This window comes from Schistocerca serialis, chromosome 10 (assembly GCF_023864345.2).
Source record: "Schistocerca serialis cubense isolate TAMUIC-IGC-003099 chromosome 10, iqSchSeri2.2, whole genome shotgun sequence".
Classification (NCBI taxonomy): domain Eukaryota; kingdom Metazoa; phylum Arthropoda; class Insecta; order Orthoptera; family Acrididae; genus Schistocerca; species Schistocerca serialis.
In genome coordinates this window covers 182,822,258-182,839,754 of record NC_064647.1, presented here as the reverse complement: position 1 = coordinate 182,839,754, position 17,497 = coordinate 182,822,258, and the positions used below count along the sequence as shown (strand labels likewise).

Here is a 17,497-nt window from a genome sequence, read left to right as displayed (position 1 = left end):
GTTGTGTTTTGGGTCAGATGGTAGATGGTCAGGAACATGCTGTAGCTTACGCATCAAGGCAGTTAAACAAGGTGGAGCGTAATTACTCAGCAACTGAGACAGAGATGTTGGTGGTCGTATATTGTATTACATATTTTTCGTGTTATCTGTACGGTATGAAGTTTAAGTCCGTGACGGGTCATCCCTCATTGAAATAGTTGCTTAGTTTGTATGATCCATCTAGTAGATGAACTCGGTGGACATTTAAGTATAGTGAATTAGAGTATGAGGTAATCCATATCCCAGAGAGATCACACACAAATGCGGATCCGTTAAGCCATTGGCAGCAATGTCAAGTACGCTAGGGAAGAGCGTTGAAGAGTGGCAGCAGGCACAGTCAAGGGATAAGGTGTGCCAGGCATTTAAGTCACAGACGCATTTCGTTAAGCATGAGGATTTGTTGTGTAGAACGACGAGGTGTGGACCATGTGTGGTGGTTCCAGAGGGATTTTTGTAAGTAAGCTTTGCAGCAAGCTCACCACCATATTGTTGTGGCGTAACAAGACTGCTACACCACACTGAAGTAGCCGAAAGGCACGCGTTATCTCACGTAGGCTAGATAGAGGTCTGAAACAGGATACGTAATGAATGGTAGCAAGAAAAGTACATAGCTGCTATTATACTTAACTTTTAATCCGTCATTGGTTTACAACGTTCTTGATGAGACATTTCATACGATAACGATCAAACTATGGAAGGCTAATGGCGCCTTGCTAGGTCGTAGCCATGGACTTAGCTGAAGGCTATTCAAACTATCTGCTCGGCTAATGAGCGATGCTTCGTCAGTGTAGTCGCTAGCAATGTCGTCCGTACAACTGGGACGAGTGCTATTCCGTATCTCGAGACCTGCCTTGTGGTGGCGCTCGTCTGCGATCACACAGTGGCGACACGCGGGTCCGACATGTACTAAATGGACCGCGGCCGATTTAAGCTACCACCTAGCAAGTGTGGTGTCTGGCGGTGACACCACATTCCTCCCCCGCAAATCGGCGAACGGTCGTGTTATAAGGCTTCCGCCCGCCGTGGGGAGGACCCCATGTTGACGTATGCGATGAGGTGGGGAGCCTAACAACAGGCGAGGCTGTGCCACCCGCACCCGGCCATTCGGTCCGAGGGGAGCTAGGAAACGCCTGAAAACCTAGTCCAGGGTGCACGTCAACATGCGGTGTATGCGCCCGTAAAGAGACAGGAGGGGCCGAAGGGTCGACCTCCATTGCGTCGGGGTACCCGACGCGCGATGACGTCATGTGGTCCGGAGCAGGCAAGAGTTCCATGGCGGAGGACAGCTGGTCACGGGAAGCGATCGGCGGCGCGTGACCCAGGGAGGCGCTTGGCGGCTGCAGCGAAGCGTCCACTGCGGGCGGCGCCGGCTGGAGGACAGGCGGCGGCGGCGGAGGCGGCAGCGGCGCGTCGCCATGGCGCAAAATGGAGGGCATCGTCGGTAACACCTGGGGATGAGGCGAGCCAGTAGATGGGTCCCCAGGGCGCTGACCGGACGGCACCGTCGCTGAAAGCAGACGGGGAGCGGCAGAACCCGTGCGACGACAGAGGCGCAGCTCATTGAGATGCCGACGCACCTCACCAGAGGCCCCCAAAACCAATTACATAGCGCGGCCGAGGCAGCGAAGAATGCGCCCTGCGAGCCAACGCCGTGAACCGCGATAGTTGCGATAGAATACAACGTCGCCTGGAGCAAAAACAGAAGTCTGCCGCTGCATAGGAACCTGATGCGGCGGGTGCAGCAAAGACATCAAGGTTCGAAGAGGACGACCGTGGAGCAACTCAGCCGGCGAGCGACCATCTCGGGGCTGAGAGCGATACGATGACAAAAAGAGCAACAATGCGTCCTCCCGAGAATGCGACTCTTTCAACTTCAACATCTGTGACTTGAAAGTCCGGACCAAACGTTCAGCGGCACCGTTTGACTGAGGCGAAAAAGGCGCGGATGTCAGATGTTGAATACCTTTGGCCTGGCAGAATGACTGAAATTCTGCGGACATGAATTGTGGGCCATTGTCGGAAACAATAGTCTGCGGAAGACCTTCAATGCAGAAGATAGCAGACAACGCTTGGATGGTGGCAGAGGTCGTTGTGGAAGACATCCGGACAACAAAAGGAAAATTACTGAAGGCATCTACCAAAACCAACCATCGAGCATTCCAGAATGGACCAGCAAAATCGATGTGCAAGCGTTGCCAAGGGGAAGTGGCTTTTGGCCATGCAAAGACTTTCCGCGGCGGTGCTGATTGTTGTTCGGGACACGCCATGCAAGAAGAACACATATTCGTAATCGCAGCATCGATTCCGAACCAAGTACAGTGCTGACGAGCAAGTCGTTTCGTTCGCACTATACCCCAATGTCCTTGGTGAAGAAGCCGTAAAAAAGAGGACTGTAACGAACGTGGGACCACAACTCTGGACTGATCAGTATCAGAACGCAACAACAAAACACCACGTCGAACAAAAAGTCTCTCCTTGTGAGCAAAAAATCTGCGAACCAACGGATCCTCTATCCGCGACTTTGACAAAGGCCAATGCGTAGCAACAAAACGCAAAACAGTAGCAAGGACAGGGTCAGCAGCTGTGGCTGTAGCTACACGACGAAAATCAATCGGAAACGATTCGACCACTTCATCGGTTTCCGCATCAATGAACATGCAAGCAAGCTCGGAAGAATCGAATGCTTTATCCTCAGCAACAGGCAAACGGGACAACGCATCGGCGTTTCCGTGCTTAGCAGTGGATGATACAAGATATCGTAGCGGTACTGCGAGAGGAAAATAGACCAGCGAATGAATTTCTGCGCTGTACGCGGAGGTACAGGCTTGTTCGGATGAAAAAGCGATGTCAAAGGTTTGTGGTCTGTGATGATGGTAAAGTGACGACCATACAAGAAATCATGGAACTTAGTAACACCAAACACGAGAGCCAAAGCTTGTTTCTCTATCTGCGAGTAATTTCTTTGCGCAGACAAGAGCAATTTTGACGCAAAGGCAATAGGGCGATCATGCGAGCCAACTTTGTGCGCAAGCACAGCACCGATCCCGAAATCCGATGCATCTACCATTAACAAAAGGGGTTTCTGGGGATCGAATGGCGTAAGGCAAGTATTTGAAAGCAACGCCGATTTCAACTGGCGAAAGGCGCGTTCGCATTCCGTCGTCCAGACGAACGGAACACCCTTACGGCGTAAGCTATGAAGCGGAGCTGAAATGGAAGAGGCATTGCGCAGAAAGCGATGATAATAGTTAATTTTACCCAACACACTCTGTAGCTGCTTCACATTCTGTGGCGAAGGCAAATCTTGTATGGCACGGAGGTGCTCTGGACTCGGATGTATGCCTTGGGCATTGATGACATGTCCCAGGTATGGTAAGTCACGAGCAAAAAACACACATTTGTCCTTCCGCAAGCGAAGACCATTTTGTCGCAATACCTGAAATAATGTTCGTAGGTGTGCTAAATGCTCGTCGGCTGTCTTTCCGGAGATCACAATATCGTCCAGATAGTTCGCAGCAGTAGGGACCGACGCACAAACAGTTTGTAAATATTGCTAATCCAATGTGCTTTGCACGCGTGGGTTCGAATCCCATCCTCGTCGCCAACTGTTGTGGCGTAACAAGACAGCTACGCCACACTGAAGTAGCCGAAAGGCACGCGTAATCTCACGTAGGCTAGATAGAGGTCTGAAACAGGATACGTAATGAATGGTAGCAAGAAAAGTACGTAGCTGCTATTATACTTAACTTTTAATCCGTCATTGGTTTACAACGTTCTTGATGAGACATTTCATACGATAACTATCAAACTATGTAAGGCTAATGGCGCCTTGCTAGGTCGTAGCCATGGACTTAGCTGAAGGCTATTCAAACTATCTGCTCGGCTAATGAGCGATGCTTCGTCAGTGTAGTCGCTAGCAATGTCGTCCGTACAACTGGGACGAGTGCTATTCCGTATCTCGAGACCTGCCTTGTGGTGGCGCTCGGTCTGCGATCACACAGTGGCGACACGCGGGTCCGACATGTACTAAATGGACCGCGGCCGATTTAAGCTACCATCTAGCAAGTGTGGTGTCTGGCGGTGACACCACACATATGTTGTCAGGTCATGGCAGGTGATGTGCAACAGACAGTCGTGTACTAGAGCAGTTTTGATGGAGAAACAGGAAGAGTGACGTGGAGCAGTATGTTAAGGACTGTATGTCACACGTGCAGAGGGCCCATAAGACGCATCAGGAAGTGCATTGGAAAGGTTACCAGAGGCGTCCAGTCAATCTTCTATGTTGGTGTTGGATGTCCTCAGGCCATTTAATAAAACACCTCTAGGAAATAGGTACAGTTACCAGTAGAATGGTTGACTGGGATTGGTTGCAGGAGCAGTTAGTTTTAAGGTTTTAACTAGCGTATAATGGCATAATAAAGGATACATAGTAGTAGAAAAATGTGAGTGGAAATCCTGTATGACGAATTTGGGGGGTTGTCCTCAATGTGTAGATTATTAGACTTAATATAGTCGAGTGGGATCCTGATGTTAAAGATTCAGGACGAATCTTCTCAGTAGGGAGGAGGTATGCTGTGCCACATATAAGTAAAGGCGGAGATTTCGGGAATTATTGTAAATTTCGAGCAGCTATGGTTGGAAGGGACCGATTGGCACACTGGATGGCAGGTGTGGGCAATGTTGATATTTTCCAAACATTCTGTGAGACAGGTTTACAACATCTCCCACAGGTTAGAGGGCGTGGCTCAGCGGGCACTGTATACAAATGTCAAGCGATCAGGGCAGGACAGGGCATCGTCATTCTGTGAAGAACCCAAATGTTGCAGTTTCAACAGCTCCTACCGGCCTCTATATAGGGGCCATAATGGGCTGAGGAAATCTGACGTTGTAATTATCAAAGGGCACTCCACTTGCGCCCACTGGTGGAACAATGTCAGAGATGTAGCGAAAAGACATATAAATAAGCGAGCCAGAAGGCTCGAAACAGGTGGTCATGTCCCCATTCTGTTCGCGTCTAGAACCGAACGGAACGACGATTGTTTAAGTTTCATGCTGTAATGACACATTCCGACGCAGAGACATACAATACCTTAAAGACTGCGCCAAAGATTAAATTGAGAGGCATGTAGGTTATAATCTTTGTAATGTTCACATTGGATTCTCTTTTGTTTCATACTCCAAGAAGGAGCTAAGGGACACTTTCGATTGTTGCCTCGTGGAGGATGGACGTAATTTTTGATGTCTGCGGAAAGGCAGCCATATTGTTAGTAATTATGGTTTGTGCGACGAGCTGAGCAAGTTTTATTGTCTTGTGAAAAAAAAAATAGTGAGAAGTATCGAAGTGTTACGAAAATTATTGAAAGCAACGTAGCATTGTATTCCTTGGTTTCCACCGTCTTCGTGAAGTGAACCAATGCCGACTTAGGAAGATACACACGGTCAACAAAGAGAAGAGCTTCGATGGCGACTGATGAATTAATATTGTGGCAGAAGGACTAATTCTACGTCTAAGGTGAGAAGTCTGATTAAATCAACAATGACGTAGAATTCAAAATGTAATTAATCGGAATGGTAAATTATATTACAGGCATATTTCACGCAGCACTGTATTTGTCCGCATTCAAGCCGGTCAATACAATCCGTAAAAAAAGCCTTTCAAAAATTCTAAAGTTAAAAAACACAATACAAACGAAATGTTTTTTTATTTATTTCGCCACACTGGTGACCGCTGACAGGGGCAGTGCTGGTGGAACAAAGAGTAAGTACTTCATTGTTGTGCTACTAATGTACTTGTACTAATTACTGTTTCTCTGTTACATGACGCACATGGAAAATGATGAATAAGATGAAACAATATTAACTGTATAAACGGATGGCACAATAACCAGAAGGAACAAGGACAAGGATTTACAAAACTAACGTAATCGTGAGTGACGCAGCTGAGCCGGAATTAAGGTAGGAAAGCGCAAACGCATGTAGCGGCTGCACCTTGGCTTAGCTCCACTTAAAGCAGAACCTTTTCCTTTCCATATTAAAATCCTGGTAGTGTTTGTGGCAACACACAATTACACTTTGATAATTACTTTTTTATGTTCAACAATCGCAGAATTAGAAGACGTAGTGCGCCATCTTGTAAATTTCCGACGCGCAAAAAATAACAATCGCGAGATATTTTTATTAATTCAACTGCGAGAGAATTTAAAGATTTAGATTAACAGTAAAGTACAGATAAAAATAATATCTTCACAATGGAATCGGAGAACTTTAATTTGACAAATGTTCATGGACACGTCACCGATTCTGACAATAGTGACGTAAATGATGACGCAATTAGTTTTTCAGCACAACATAATGTAGAAGTAAATACAATTCAATTGCACTCCACATGGATTAACAACAACGAACCACTTGCAAATGAAACCTTGTGCACAGTCGATGAAGCATCGATTACCAGATCAGATGAAAATATTTCGCGTGAAATCAGTGAACCTAGCCCGGTTTCGATTCAATCAGACCGTGGCAGAGAAACAATGGCAACAAATAATGGCATAAATACAAACACACAAGCTTCGTCAGTTACGCTTGAGGCATTATATAGTCTGATGTCAAACGTGAGCGAGAAACTGGCGAATCTAGAAATCAGCCACAACACAACGAACACAAAACTGGCGAATCTAGAAGTCAGCCACAACATGACAAACACAAAATTGTCAAACATGGAAATTGGGTTCCAACAGCAGTTTTCAAGTGTAAACACGCAATTTGAAAACATACACAGACATTTCGATCAACGCTTAAATAAACTCACCAATGAAATCGATCAAAAGATCGAAGACGAAGTCATCAAAACCGTCAATAGTGTATGCAATGTATTGGCAAATGACTTAGAAAAGAAATTGTCAGATCTTACAAACCAACAGGAACAGGAACTGTCAGAAATAGTAGGAACACACAATCAAACACAAGCCGTACAAAAAGAAATACATGAAAACGTACAGGCTATTCAATTAAATTTAACAAGAGTACAGTCCGCATGTGAAGAAATACTTGACCAAGTTAATAAAGTTAACGAAGAAGTCGGTTTTCTGAAACAGGAGACTCGACGTATCAACGCGGACATTATCAAAATAAATGAAACTTTAGAAAACGGTAATGTAAATGAATCAATAACTGACCGGGAAACAAAACTTTTTGAAAAATTAGGTAATGAAATCAAAGTAGCCGAGGACAGAATACGCAAGGAAATTGCTGGTAGACTGAATGTTTCAAATGACTTGCCTACGTCAAGCAACAGGCAGCGCGACACTTATTCGCCCGTGCCAGATTACGATGTCAATAACGCAGAACATCACGCGCCCAGGCCGGCGTATGTGCACGCACCGGCACAGGCAAACAATGGCTATTCGCCAAACGCGGTGCTGCAACAGGCAGTAGGCGTGTCGCCTTGCATCTCGACGATTCTAGTCGATGAGAGCCTGTTGAAACATAGACAGTTTCCAGTTTTCTCCACAGAATCCAGAAAGACTCATCCGGTCGTATTTGTAAGAGCATTTAAAAATGTCTTACCAAGAAACTGGACTGAGGCACAGAAGATTAGATATGTAGTAGGCTTCACACAAGGCGACGCACTTTTGTGGGCCACAGACATGGCTGAACAGTGCGTCACCTACGAACAATTTGAACGGGCTTTCTTGGAGAAATATTGGTCTGCTGGGGTCCAAGAAAGACTGCGACGTGAGGTATTCAACCCACAACCGTTCAACCTCAAAAACGGCGGGTTAAGAAAGTATTTCGAAAAGTACTTGAATAAGACGCGCTATTGGAACAATCCAATACCGCACGTAGATGTTCTCAAAATTCTGAAAAACAGACTACCCGCGAACTTACGCGAAAAATTGGTAACCATACCGGAGAACGACCTTGAATACTTTCTTTCCGTGCTTGACTCAATTGATCTAATATACGAAGAAGAGCCGAGCACAAGTAATCGGAATGAATATTCCGGAACCAATCAAAACAACGGTAACGGATATCATTTTAATGGCAGTGGACAAAACCCACACAGTTGGCATCCGTATGCGACAAGGCCAAATAATGGAACCTGGAATTACGGAAATCGGAGGAATTCGGCGCCACAGAGACGTGAAGACCGAAGGTATAGTACAGATTACGGTCCACGCCGGTATAGAAATGATAGAAATCACGTGAATGATTGGTCAGGCCCGCGTGATGAAAGGCGGCACACAAATGAAAATTACAATAGTTACAGTAATAGGAATGACAGACCAAGGAGGAATAGCGACGGCCGGTCGCAAGAAAATGTTGCACGCAGCGGTCCGGAAACTAATTGGCGACAGAATAACCACTCAGTACACTTTGTAGAGGTAACGGACAGTACTGAAGCAACGCCGTTGTCTCCCCCGGTAAACAACAATCGGTCGTAATGAGCCCCCACCGGCCGACCGATTTGACAACAGGGGGCACAAACAAGCACACATTACATCTTAGACAATTATTTTTAAGATATGATCAGGATGCGACCGTAGAAGATGATCTATGTGAAGAAGAGATGAAAGCACCGGACAGGCTGTAATAACAGCAAAGATAGGAACTATAATTACCAACGTAATTTTAGATACAGGCGCATCTACGAATATTATTTCTAACAGTTTATTTAAAGAAGTTTCGAAAGTATTAAAAGTACCAGTGTTGCCAACGGAAAATTGTAAAATCTTGACAGCTATAGGTAACAAATCAAAAAGTATTAAGTGGCAGACGCAAATACCTGTTACCATTAGCGATGTCACGATAAACTGTACATTCTTAATCGTTGAGAAATTAATCGTCAATTGTATTTTAGGTATGGAAGTTTTCCGGCAGCATAAAGTAAACATCGACATAGGCAGTGGACTTTGCTATTTCCGAGTGGGCGGTCGTAGTGTGAAGGTCAATCTTGTAAAGTCAACAATAGATCGTAATGGCCAATTACAGAAACAAGCTGAAGTAAAATTAGTTTACCTACAAGTTTTATTGATAGATATTCCTTTCCTCGAACAATTAGACACGGAAATAATTAACGAACAGGCCGCCCACGAGAAGGTAGGAAAATCCACTTGTCTTTCAGAAACTCAACAAAATGAACTAGCAGATCTTATTTATGAATACCGAGACATTTTTAGAAGACAGCCGACAATAATCAAAAAGTATGAATACAAAATGGAAGTCTACCCACATAAAACGTACTGCCATAAATCATATGCGATACCATGGGCAAAGAAGGAAGCGGTTCGCAAAGAAATAGAGAGAATGGTTCCGTGGAACCGTACTGTTCACCGTACTGCAGTCCCATCCTAGCTGTCGGCAAACCTGACGGGTCAGTCAGATTAGTACTTGATGCGCGGGAAATTAATAAGATCATCGTACCAATACGTACTAGGCCGGAGAACTTAGATGAGCAATTGCTTAAATTTCATGGAGTGAAGTATTTAACATCCGTTGACATGAAGGCTTCCTATTGGCAAATAGCCCTACATAGTGATAGCAGAAAATATACTGCGTTCATTCATGCTGGCAGAAGCTATCAATTCCAAGTACTGCCATTTGGACTCAACGTGAGTGCTGGAGTGTTTATAGAGGCTTTAGACAGAGTATTGGGTCCAGAACTGATTAGCAAAGTGACGTTGTATGTAGACGACCTCTTGATAGCCACGGAGACCTGGCAAGAGCATGTAGAATTGGTTCACAAAGTGTTCCTAAAGTTCCGAGAATATGACGTCACAGCAAATTTTAAGAAGTCCGAATTCGGAAGGGATCGAATAAAAATTTTAGGCCACATTATTTCACCAGGCGGAATTTTACCAGATCCAAACAAGCTTGATGCCATAAAATATTTCCCCTCACCACAAACACGTAAACAATTGAAAGCTTTTCTGGGGCTCACGTAATTTTTTCGAAAATTCGTGCCAAAACAGTTACTGAATAGCTATTCCCTACTCAACCTTTTAAGGAAAAATCACACATGGTTGTGGACAGAAAAATGTGAGGAAGATTTCGTAAAAATCAAACAGGCACTCATAAACGCACCCATTCTGAAGCATCCTAACATGAACTACAACTTTTGTTTGAGCACGGACGCCTCATGTCAGGGATTAGGCTCTTGTCTGTTCCAATTAGTAGATGATAATGGAAAACAGAAAGTAAACATAATTAGTTTTGCCAGTAGGACGTTAACGGAATGTGAAAGAGCCTATTCGGCAACTGAACTTGAAGCGTTAGCTGTAGTGTGGGCTTTCCGCAAGTTCCAGTACTATCTCTGGGGAAGGCATACACGAGTGTTTTGTGACCATCAAGCACTATCGTTTTTACTCACATGCAAATTGTTGCACAAATGGATTGCACGTTGGTGTTTATTCCTCCAGGAATTTGATTTCGAGATAGTTTATATCAAGGGTGAACAGAATGTAATTGCCGACGCATTATCGCGCTTGCCACAAGGTTTGAGCGAGTTCAATGAATTGATCGAACAGACTTCCGATTTTAGAGTTTTTCTGATGCATGATGGCACATTTCAGCCATATTACAGAAAGATGTGTAAAGACATGAGCAAACTACAAAAGGAAGACAATAGATGGAGACAAGTTATGCAAAAACTGCAGGCAGATGACAATAGTACATTGAAACAATATTACACAATGTCAAACGATGTTCTTTTCTACAGGCGCAATCCACAATCCAACACCTGGTGTGTCTGCATCCCGGAAGAATACATAGACAATTTGATAAGACACACACATAGAGTATGGGGACACTATGGGGTATCAAAATGTACAGCGAAAATATCAACGTATTGTTACTTCCCGAACCTCAGACGCAGGATTGAACAAATAATAAAAAAGTGTACAGTATGTCAGAAGGTTAAACATCTTAATAGATCTTGTTTGGACGTATTACAACCTATCATTCCAACTAGACCAAGAGAACTAGTTTCCGTGGACGCAGCAGGACCATATCCACGAGCTAGGGGAGGAGTTAGATATGTGATCGCATTTTATGATGTCTTCACAAAGTACTTAAAAATGTATGCTATAAAAGCAGTACTGTCGGGATCAATAATCAAACGCATGATAGAAGACTACATACCACTAGTGGGAAAACCGAAAATTATATTAACTGATAATGCAACAAACTTCACTAGTAATAAAGGGAAAACATTTCTCGAATCTCAAAACATAAAACATACACTCCTGGAAATGGAAAAAAGAACACATTGACACCGGTGTGTCGGACCCACCATACTTGCTCCGGACACTGCGAGAGGGCTGTACAAGCAATGATCACACGTACGGCACAGCGGACACACCAGGAACCGCGGTGTTGGCCGTCGAATGGCGCTAGCTGCGCAGCATTTGTGCACCGCCGCCGTCAGTGTCAGCCAGTTTGCCGTGGCATACGGAGCTCCATCGCAGTCTTTAACACTGGTAGCATGCCGCGACAGCGTGGACGTGAACCGTATGTGCAGTTGACGGACTTTGAGCGAGGGCGTATAGTGGGCATGCGGGAGGCCGGGTGGACGTACCGCCGAATTGCTCAACACGTGGGGCGTGAGGTCTCCACAGTACATCGATGTTGTCGCCAGTGGTCGGCGGAAGGTGCACGTGCCCGTCGACCTGGGACCGGACCGCAGCGACGCACGGATGCACGCCAAGACCGTAGGATCCTACGCAGTGCCGTAGGGGACCGCACCGCCACTTCCCAGCAAATTAGGGACACTGTTGCTCCTGGGGTATCGGCGAGGACCATTCGCAACCGTCTCCATGAAGCTGGGCTACGGTCCCGCACACCGTTAGGCCGTCTTCCGCTCACGCCCCAACATTGTGCAGCCCACCTCCAGTGGTGTCGCGACAGGCGTGAATGGAGGGACGAATGGAGACGTGTCGTCTTCAGCGATGAGAGTCGCTTCTGCCTTGGTGCCAATGATGGTCGTATGCGTGTTTGGTGCCGTGCAGGTGAGTGCCACAATCAGGACTGCATACGACCGAGGCACACAGGGCCAACACCCGGCATCATGGTGTGGGGAGCGATCTCCTACACTGGCCGTACACCACTGGTGATCGTCGAGGGGACACTGAATAGTGCACGGTACATCCAAACCGTCATCGAACCCATCGTTCTACCATTCCTAGACCGGCAAGGGAACTTGCTGTTCCAACAGGACAATGCACGTCTGCATGTATCCCGTGCCACCCAACGTGCTCTAGAAGGTGTAAGTCAACTACCCTGGCCAGCAAGATCTCCGGATCTGTCCCCCATTGAGCATGTTTGGGACTGGATGAAGCGTCGTCTCACGCGGTCTGCACGTCCAGCACGAACGCTGGTCCAACTGAGGCGCCAGGTGGAAATGGCATGGCAAGCCGTTCCACAGGACTACATCCAGCATCTCTACGATCGTCTCCATGGGAGAATAGCAGCCTGCATTGCTGCGAAAGGTGGATATACACTGTACTAGTGCCGACATTGTGCATGCTCTGTTGCCTGTGTCTATGTGCCTGTGGTTCTGTCAGCGTGATCATGTGATGTATCTGACCCCAGGAATGTGTCAATAAAGTTTCCCCTTCCTGGGACAATGAATTCACGGTGTTCTTATTTCAATTTCCAGGAGTGTATATTGGTATCCAAATTTCACCCAGAATCGAGCCCGGTTGAGAGAAATTTTAAAGAATTTAATCGCTTTATAAGAACTTATATACCAAATAAACAGACAAAGTGGGTGGAATACATAGCCCCCTTTCAGCATATTGTAAATAATTTAATTCATACTTCAACAGGCTTTACACCTACAGAGTTAATGTTTCAAGGCACAGAACTTGACGAATGGGCTAAACCTTTACCTAAATTAGCCACAAAGGAAATAACACTAGACGAAAAGGTACGTCAAGCATTACTGCAGATGGAAGAACAAGCAGAAATAAGGAAAAAACAATTCAACAAAAAGATAAGAAAGGTTACAGAATTTAACATTGGACAGGAAGTATTATTACGTACCCACCCAAAATCCTCTAAAATTAAGGCATTAAACAAAAAGTGGCAGTTGTTGTATGATGGCCCTTTCATTATAATAGACAAACCCCACCCAGGATGTTACCTGTTAGGTAACACAGGAACGGGCAAGATGAAAGGGTTATACCCCCACAAGGATATGAAGGAATTTTTTCATTAAAGGTTATATATTATTTTAGCAAAATTGAAATTATACAACCTTGGATCACATAGTAAAATTGCTGTCATTAACCTAAGAAACTTACGAAAAAAAACCTTTAAGTCCGGTGTTCATAGTTTAAGAAGTACATTGTAAAAGACAGTCAGTTAGTGAAAAACATGCATTAAACTAGAAAACATAACTGAAATTTCAGTTAAACATCGAAACTAGTGATCAACTGGGGGCATATGCCAGCTGAACAACGCATAGTTAACCACACCTAATGAAACATGTGTTACTGTGAGTCTTTAACACTATAAAATAAACCATACGGTACTTTTGTAGTCTAACTCAATTATTTAAGAGGGAGGAACGAAGACAAATTAGCGCGAAGGTCAGAGTTTGTTCGCTTGAGACGAGCAAGAAACCACGCGTCGAAGTTGCAATCCAACGCTCAGCTCATGAGCACGCGATAGCTGCATGTCAAGACGAGGTCATTGGCCGCGCTGTAGGCAGCGAGCCGGGGAGAAATCTTCCCCCTTCCCTGTCCGCTCAGCTGAGTGTATACAAAGCAAGAAGGCGCATGCGCGGTCGAGTCCAGGCGTCACGTGACTCTATTACACGATGGTGGCTATCACGAATAGTGTTCACCAACAATGCAGAGTTTTCCCCGCGCCTACAGTCCAGTCGTGGTACATAAGCGCGCTTGCGCGGAACGTTTAAAAGTTTTGAGACCATGCTTACTATGAGACACAGAGATGAAAGCCATTCAAAAACAAGAAAGAAAATGGTACACAAGTCTTGTAAATAGTAGTTTAGAAAATTTAATTATGAGCTGGTACTACGTAATAAAAGTGAACATGCAAGTACATACTGATCATGGACGGTATTGTAATATTATATTATACTGAGTAAAAATCTTAGCTTGTACGGAAGGAGAAAGAAAATAAAAAATAAATAAATAAATAAATAATGCAGATATATAACCGGAAGAAAGGCTATGTACACGAGAACAACACACAATTACATATAGGGAAAAAGCAGCAAAGAGGAAAGAAAAGAGGTAACGCATGCATTTACATTACACAGTAGCGAGCGATTTTCAGAATGAACAACAAGGCAAACGCGTTAATTTTTGTGACTAAAGAAGAGAATGACACAAGGTTTAAAATAGGAAAATAATAAACAGATCTATGCAACGTGAGTAACGAACTGAATCGCCCTCAAAACAAATACCTAGGGTTTATAGAGAGAGGGACAGACATTAACGTTAGGAAACACCTGAAGCACTCAGCAAATAACTTTGTAGAATATATAAGCTATACACGAGGGTACATGTACGAAAGCTAAAGTGTAAAGGAGGAAAATAGGGAATGTTGCGCATTAATGGACTGTAAGGCAGTTATGTATGTAAGAAGAAATATTTAGTTATAAGTATTATTAGTATAAGGGACGATGCTCAGCACACCCTGAATTATTTTGGAATATTGAAGGAATGGTGCAGGGTACCGAAAAAGGGCCCCACCAGCAAAGTGTATATTATAGTGGCAGATATTTTTTTTTTTTTTGTGTATAAACGTATGTATGAATGTGTGAAAGGCGAAAGAAGCTATGTACATGTATGGAGCTTAAACAACGTAGAAGTGTATAAGGAAAATTAAACTGTAAGACAACCTCGTATAAACAGGTATACCTAACGTCAAGAAACAACTTAATTAAAACCGTAAGACTCTACGAGTTTACGAGAAAATGCGAAAAACCTGATACAAAGTGCAACATTAGCGATGAATTACTTTACCCACTTGAAACATGAAAGGAAAAATCATGTCAAAATTATATCTTTCACACATATAACAATTTACAGTCACAAAGAATGAAAATGATATCGCTGCTATACGAGAAACAGGTAAGTAGTGTGATCGACGACCTGTAAGCAAAGGAATCGTCTATAAAATGAATTATGAACAAAAACGTCATAAAGAATTTCATGCTGCGCTGAAGCTATGAAAGTTTGATTGTTCGTGTACATAGATTTTCATGACAACCGATGCATTAAAATGTCTGTATTTTTTCTCCCATGATAACACAAGACGCCTATAAGCGCACTTTAATTGAAGATGATACACGCAAACAAGGGCGTGCCGCTATTATGAAACTCTGTACATAGTAATAGTAGTTACACCCTGAACTTCAAAATTTTATGTTTATATGTCCATGTTAAGGTAGGAAGTTTTATTAGGGTTAATGATTTACAAGCACACCAGAATGTGCTTACGTCCAAAACACTGTACATATTAGGGTTATGCTGCATATAAATGATTATTTCGTGCATTTTCAGATTTTATACGCAAAAAACCGTAGCATACACGTAGTCGTTGCCACTACCCTAAGTAGAAGGTAGAAAATTCCCTTCCCAAGCTTCAGTGGAGCGGCTACAGGTGTATTTTCTGCATGCTGATGCATGTCGTTGTGTATGAAGAATACGTAATGGAGGTAAACCTTAACTTATACTCGAGTTCAAGAAGGAAAACAAAGGACTTGTTCCTTCTAACAGATTAATGGAAAAAGGCGAGTGTGTGTGTCAGTAAAATCCAAGACGAAGAAGCCACTATGAGTGGTCAAAAATTTTTTCAATTTTAGTCGATAGTTTTTTCCTGTAGTTAATGTAAACAATGTATTGTATGTATTATATGTTATTCTATTGTATGTGATGTATTTTGTATTTCATGACAAGTCCCGTGACTTACAAATTATGTACATTGACCAAAAGTATTGAGGGGAATGAATCTCAGTACAATAGGTAAAAGGGGTTAATGCGAAAAAAAAAGTGTAGTGAAAAGGAAGTTTCGATCGCAATACTCGCGGTTAAAGTGGTGTGTGTAGAAATTAAAATTGTGCAAGGTAGTGCTACGTTGCAAGTGTCAGTGAGCCTAAACAAGTGACATCGAAAATTGAAGCTTGTATCGTCAAACGACCCATGGCGTCACAATAGGAAAGGACAATGCCAAACAAGTTTGACATGGTACGCTTCTTACCTGGAGTTGCATCGACGGGATCGTCCTCCGCCTCGCACATAGTGTGGTGTGTTCTGCGGGGCACATATTCCAGTGTACCTCGTCGTATCCAGTCTAAGTACTGGAAGGAACTACAAAAAGCACACGCATGCTGAGGTTCGGAAGTCTCGACGGTACCCGCACGTCGGTGTATATTCAGTGCACGGGCGCGTGCATTCAACCAACGTCGCCAGCTAACGGACGACCAACCAATCCGGCGCGAGTATCACCCGCCCATATTCACCACTGGGTCTAGCGAACAAAGATCGTCGCCCCAAATAAATACAGAAAGCAATACAAGGACTTAATTTTCACCTCTGATGAGGAAGGTAACATTTGTAAATAACGTTGTATTCATTGTATATTTTATTGTACAAACTTTACCACATGATGTCGTTTTCTCAGTATTGACCAAAACTTTGTATATTAGGATTAAGATTTGTAAATATTAGCATAAGTATACCAAAAAACTAACACACATTCAGTAATACCAAAGAATTCACGGTGCCATGAAAATGAGACAATAGAAATGAAGTTTGGAAATAAAAGACCCCCAAACCTATCAATTGCAAGGTCGACTACTGTATCCTGTCAACCAAATAAAATTTTCTACTGACAGTATACAGTAGGGGGGCAGTTGTAATGACACATTCCGACGCAGAGACATACAATACCTTAAAGGCTGCGCCAAAGATTAAATTGAGAGGCATGTAGGTTATAATCTTTGTAATGTTCACATTGGATTCTCTTTTGTTTCATACTCCAAGAAGGAGCTAAGGGACACTTTCGAGTGTTGCCTCGTGGAGGATGGAGGTAATTTTTGGTGTCTGCGGAAAGGCAGCCATATTGTTAGTAATTATGGTTTGTGCGACGAGCTGAGCAAGTTTTATTGTCTTGCGAAAAAAAAAAAATAGTGAGAAGTATCGAAGTGTTACGAAAATTATTGAAAGCAACGTAGCATTGTATTCCTTGGTTTCCACCGTCTTCGTGAAGTGAACCGATGCCGACTTAGGAAGATACACATGGTCAACAAAGAGAAGAGCTTCGATGGCGACTGATGAATTAATATTGTGGCAGAAGGACTAATTCTACGTCTAAGGTGAGAACTCTGATTAAATCAACAATGACGTAGAATTCAAAATGTAATTAATTGGAATGGTAAATTATATTACAGGCATATTTCACGCAGCACTGTATTTGTCCGCATTCA

At 43.7% G+C, this 17,497-nt stretch overlaps 1 protein-coding gene across 2 annotated transcripts in view; it reads left to right on the top strand.

Moving 5' to 3' along the window:
- Positions 1 to 5,256: 5,256 nt before the first annotated feature.
- Positions 5,257 to 17,497, top strand: part of LOC126424929 (speckle-type POZ protein-like) — a 104,156-nt gene continuing 91,915 nt past the window's right edge. Inside the window, exon 1 of one of the 2 annotated variants that reach the window (XM_050087774.1) lies at positions 5,257 to 5,551. The gene's annotated coding sequence lies outside the window, so the exon portion shown is untranslated. Of the gene's footprint in view, positions 5,552 to 17,198; positions 17,387 to 17,497 lie in introns of those variants that run through there. The other variant, XM_050087773.1, reaches the window with a different exon arrangement.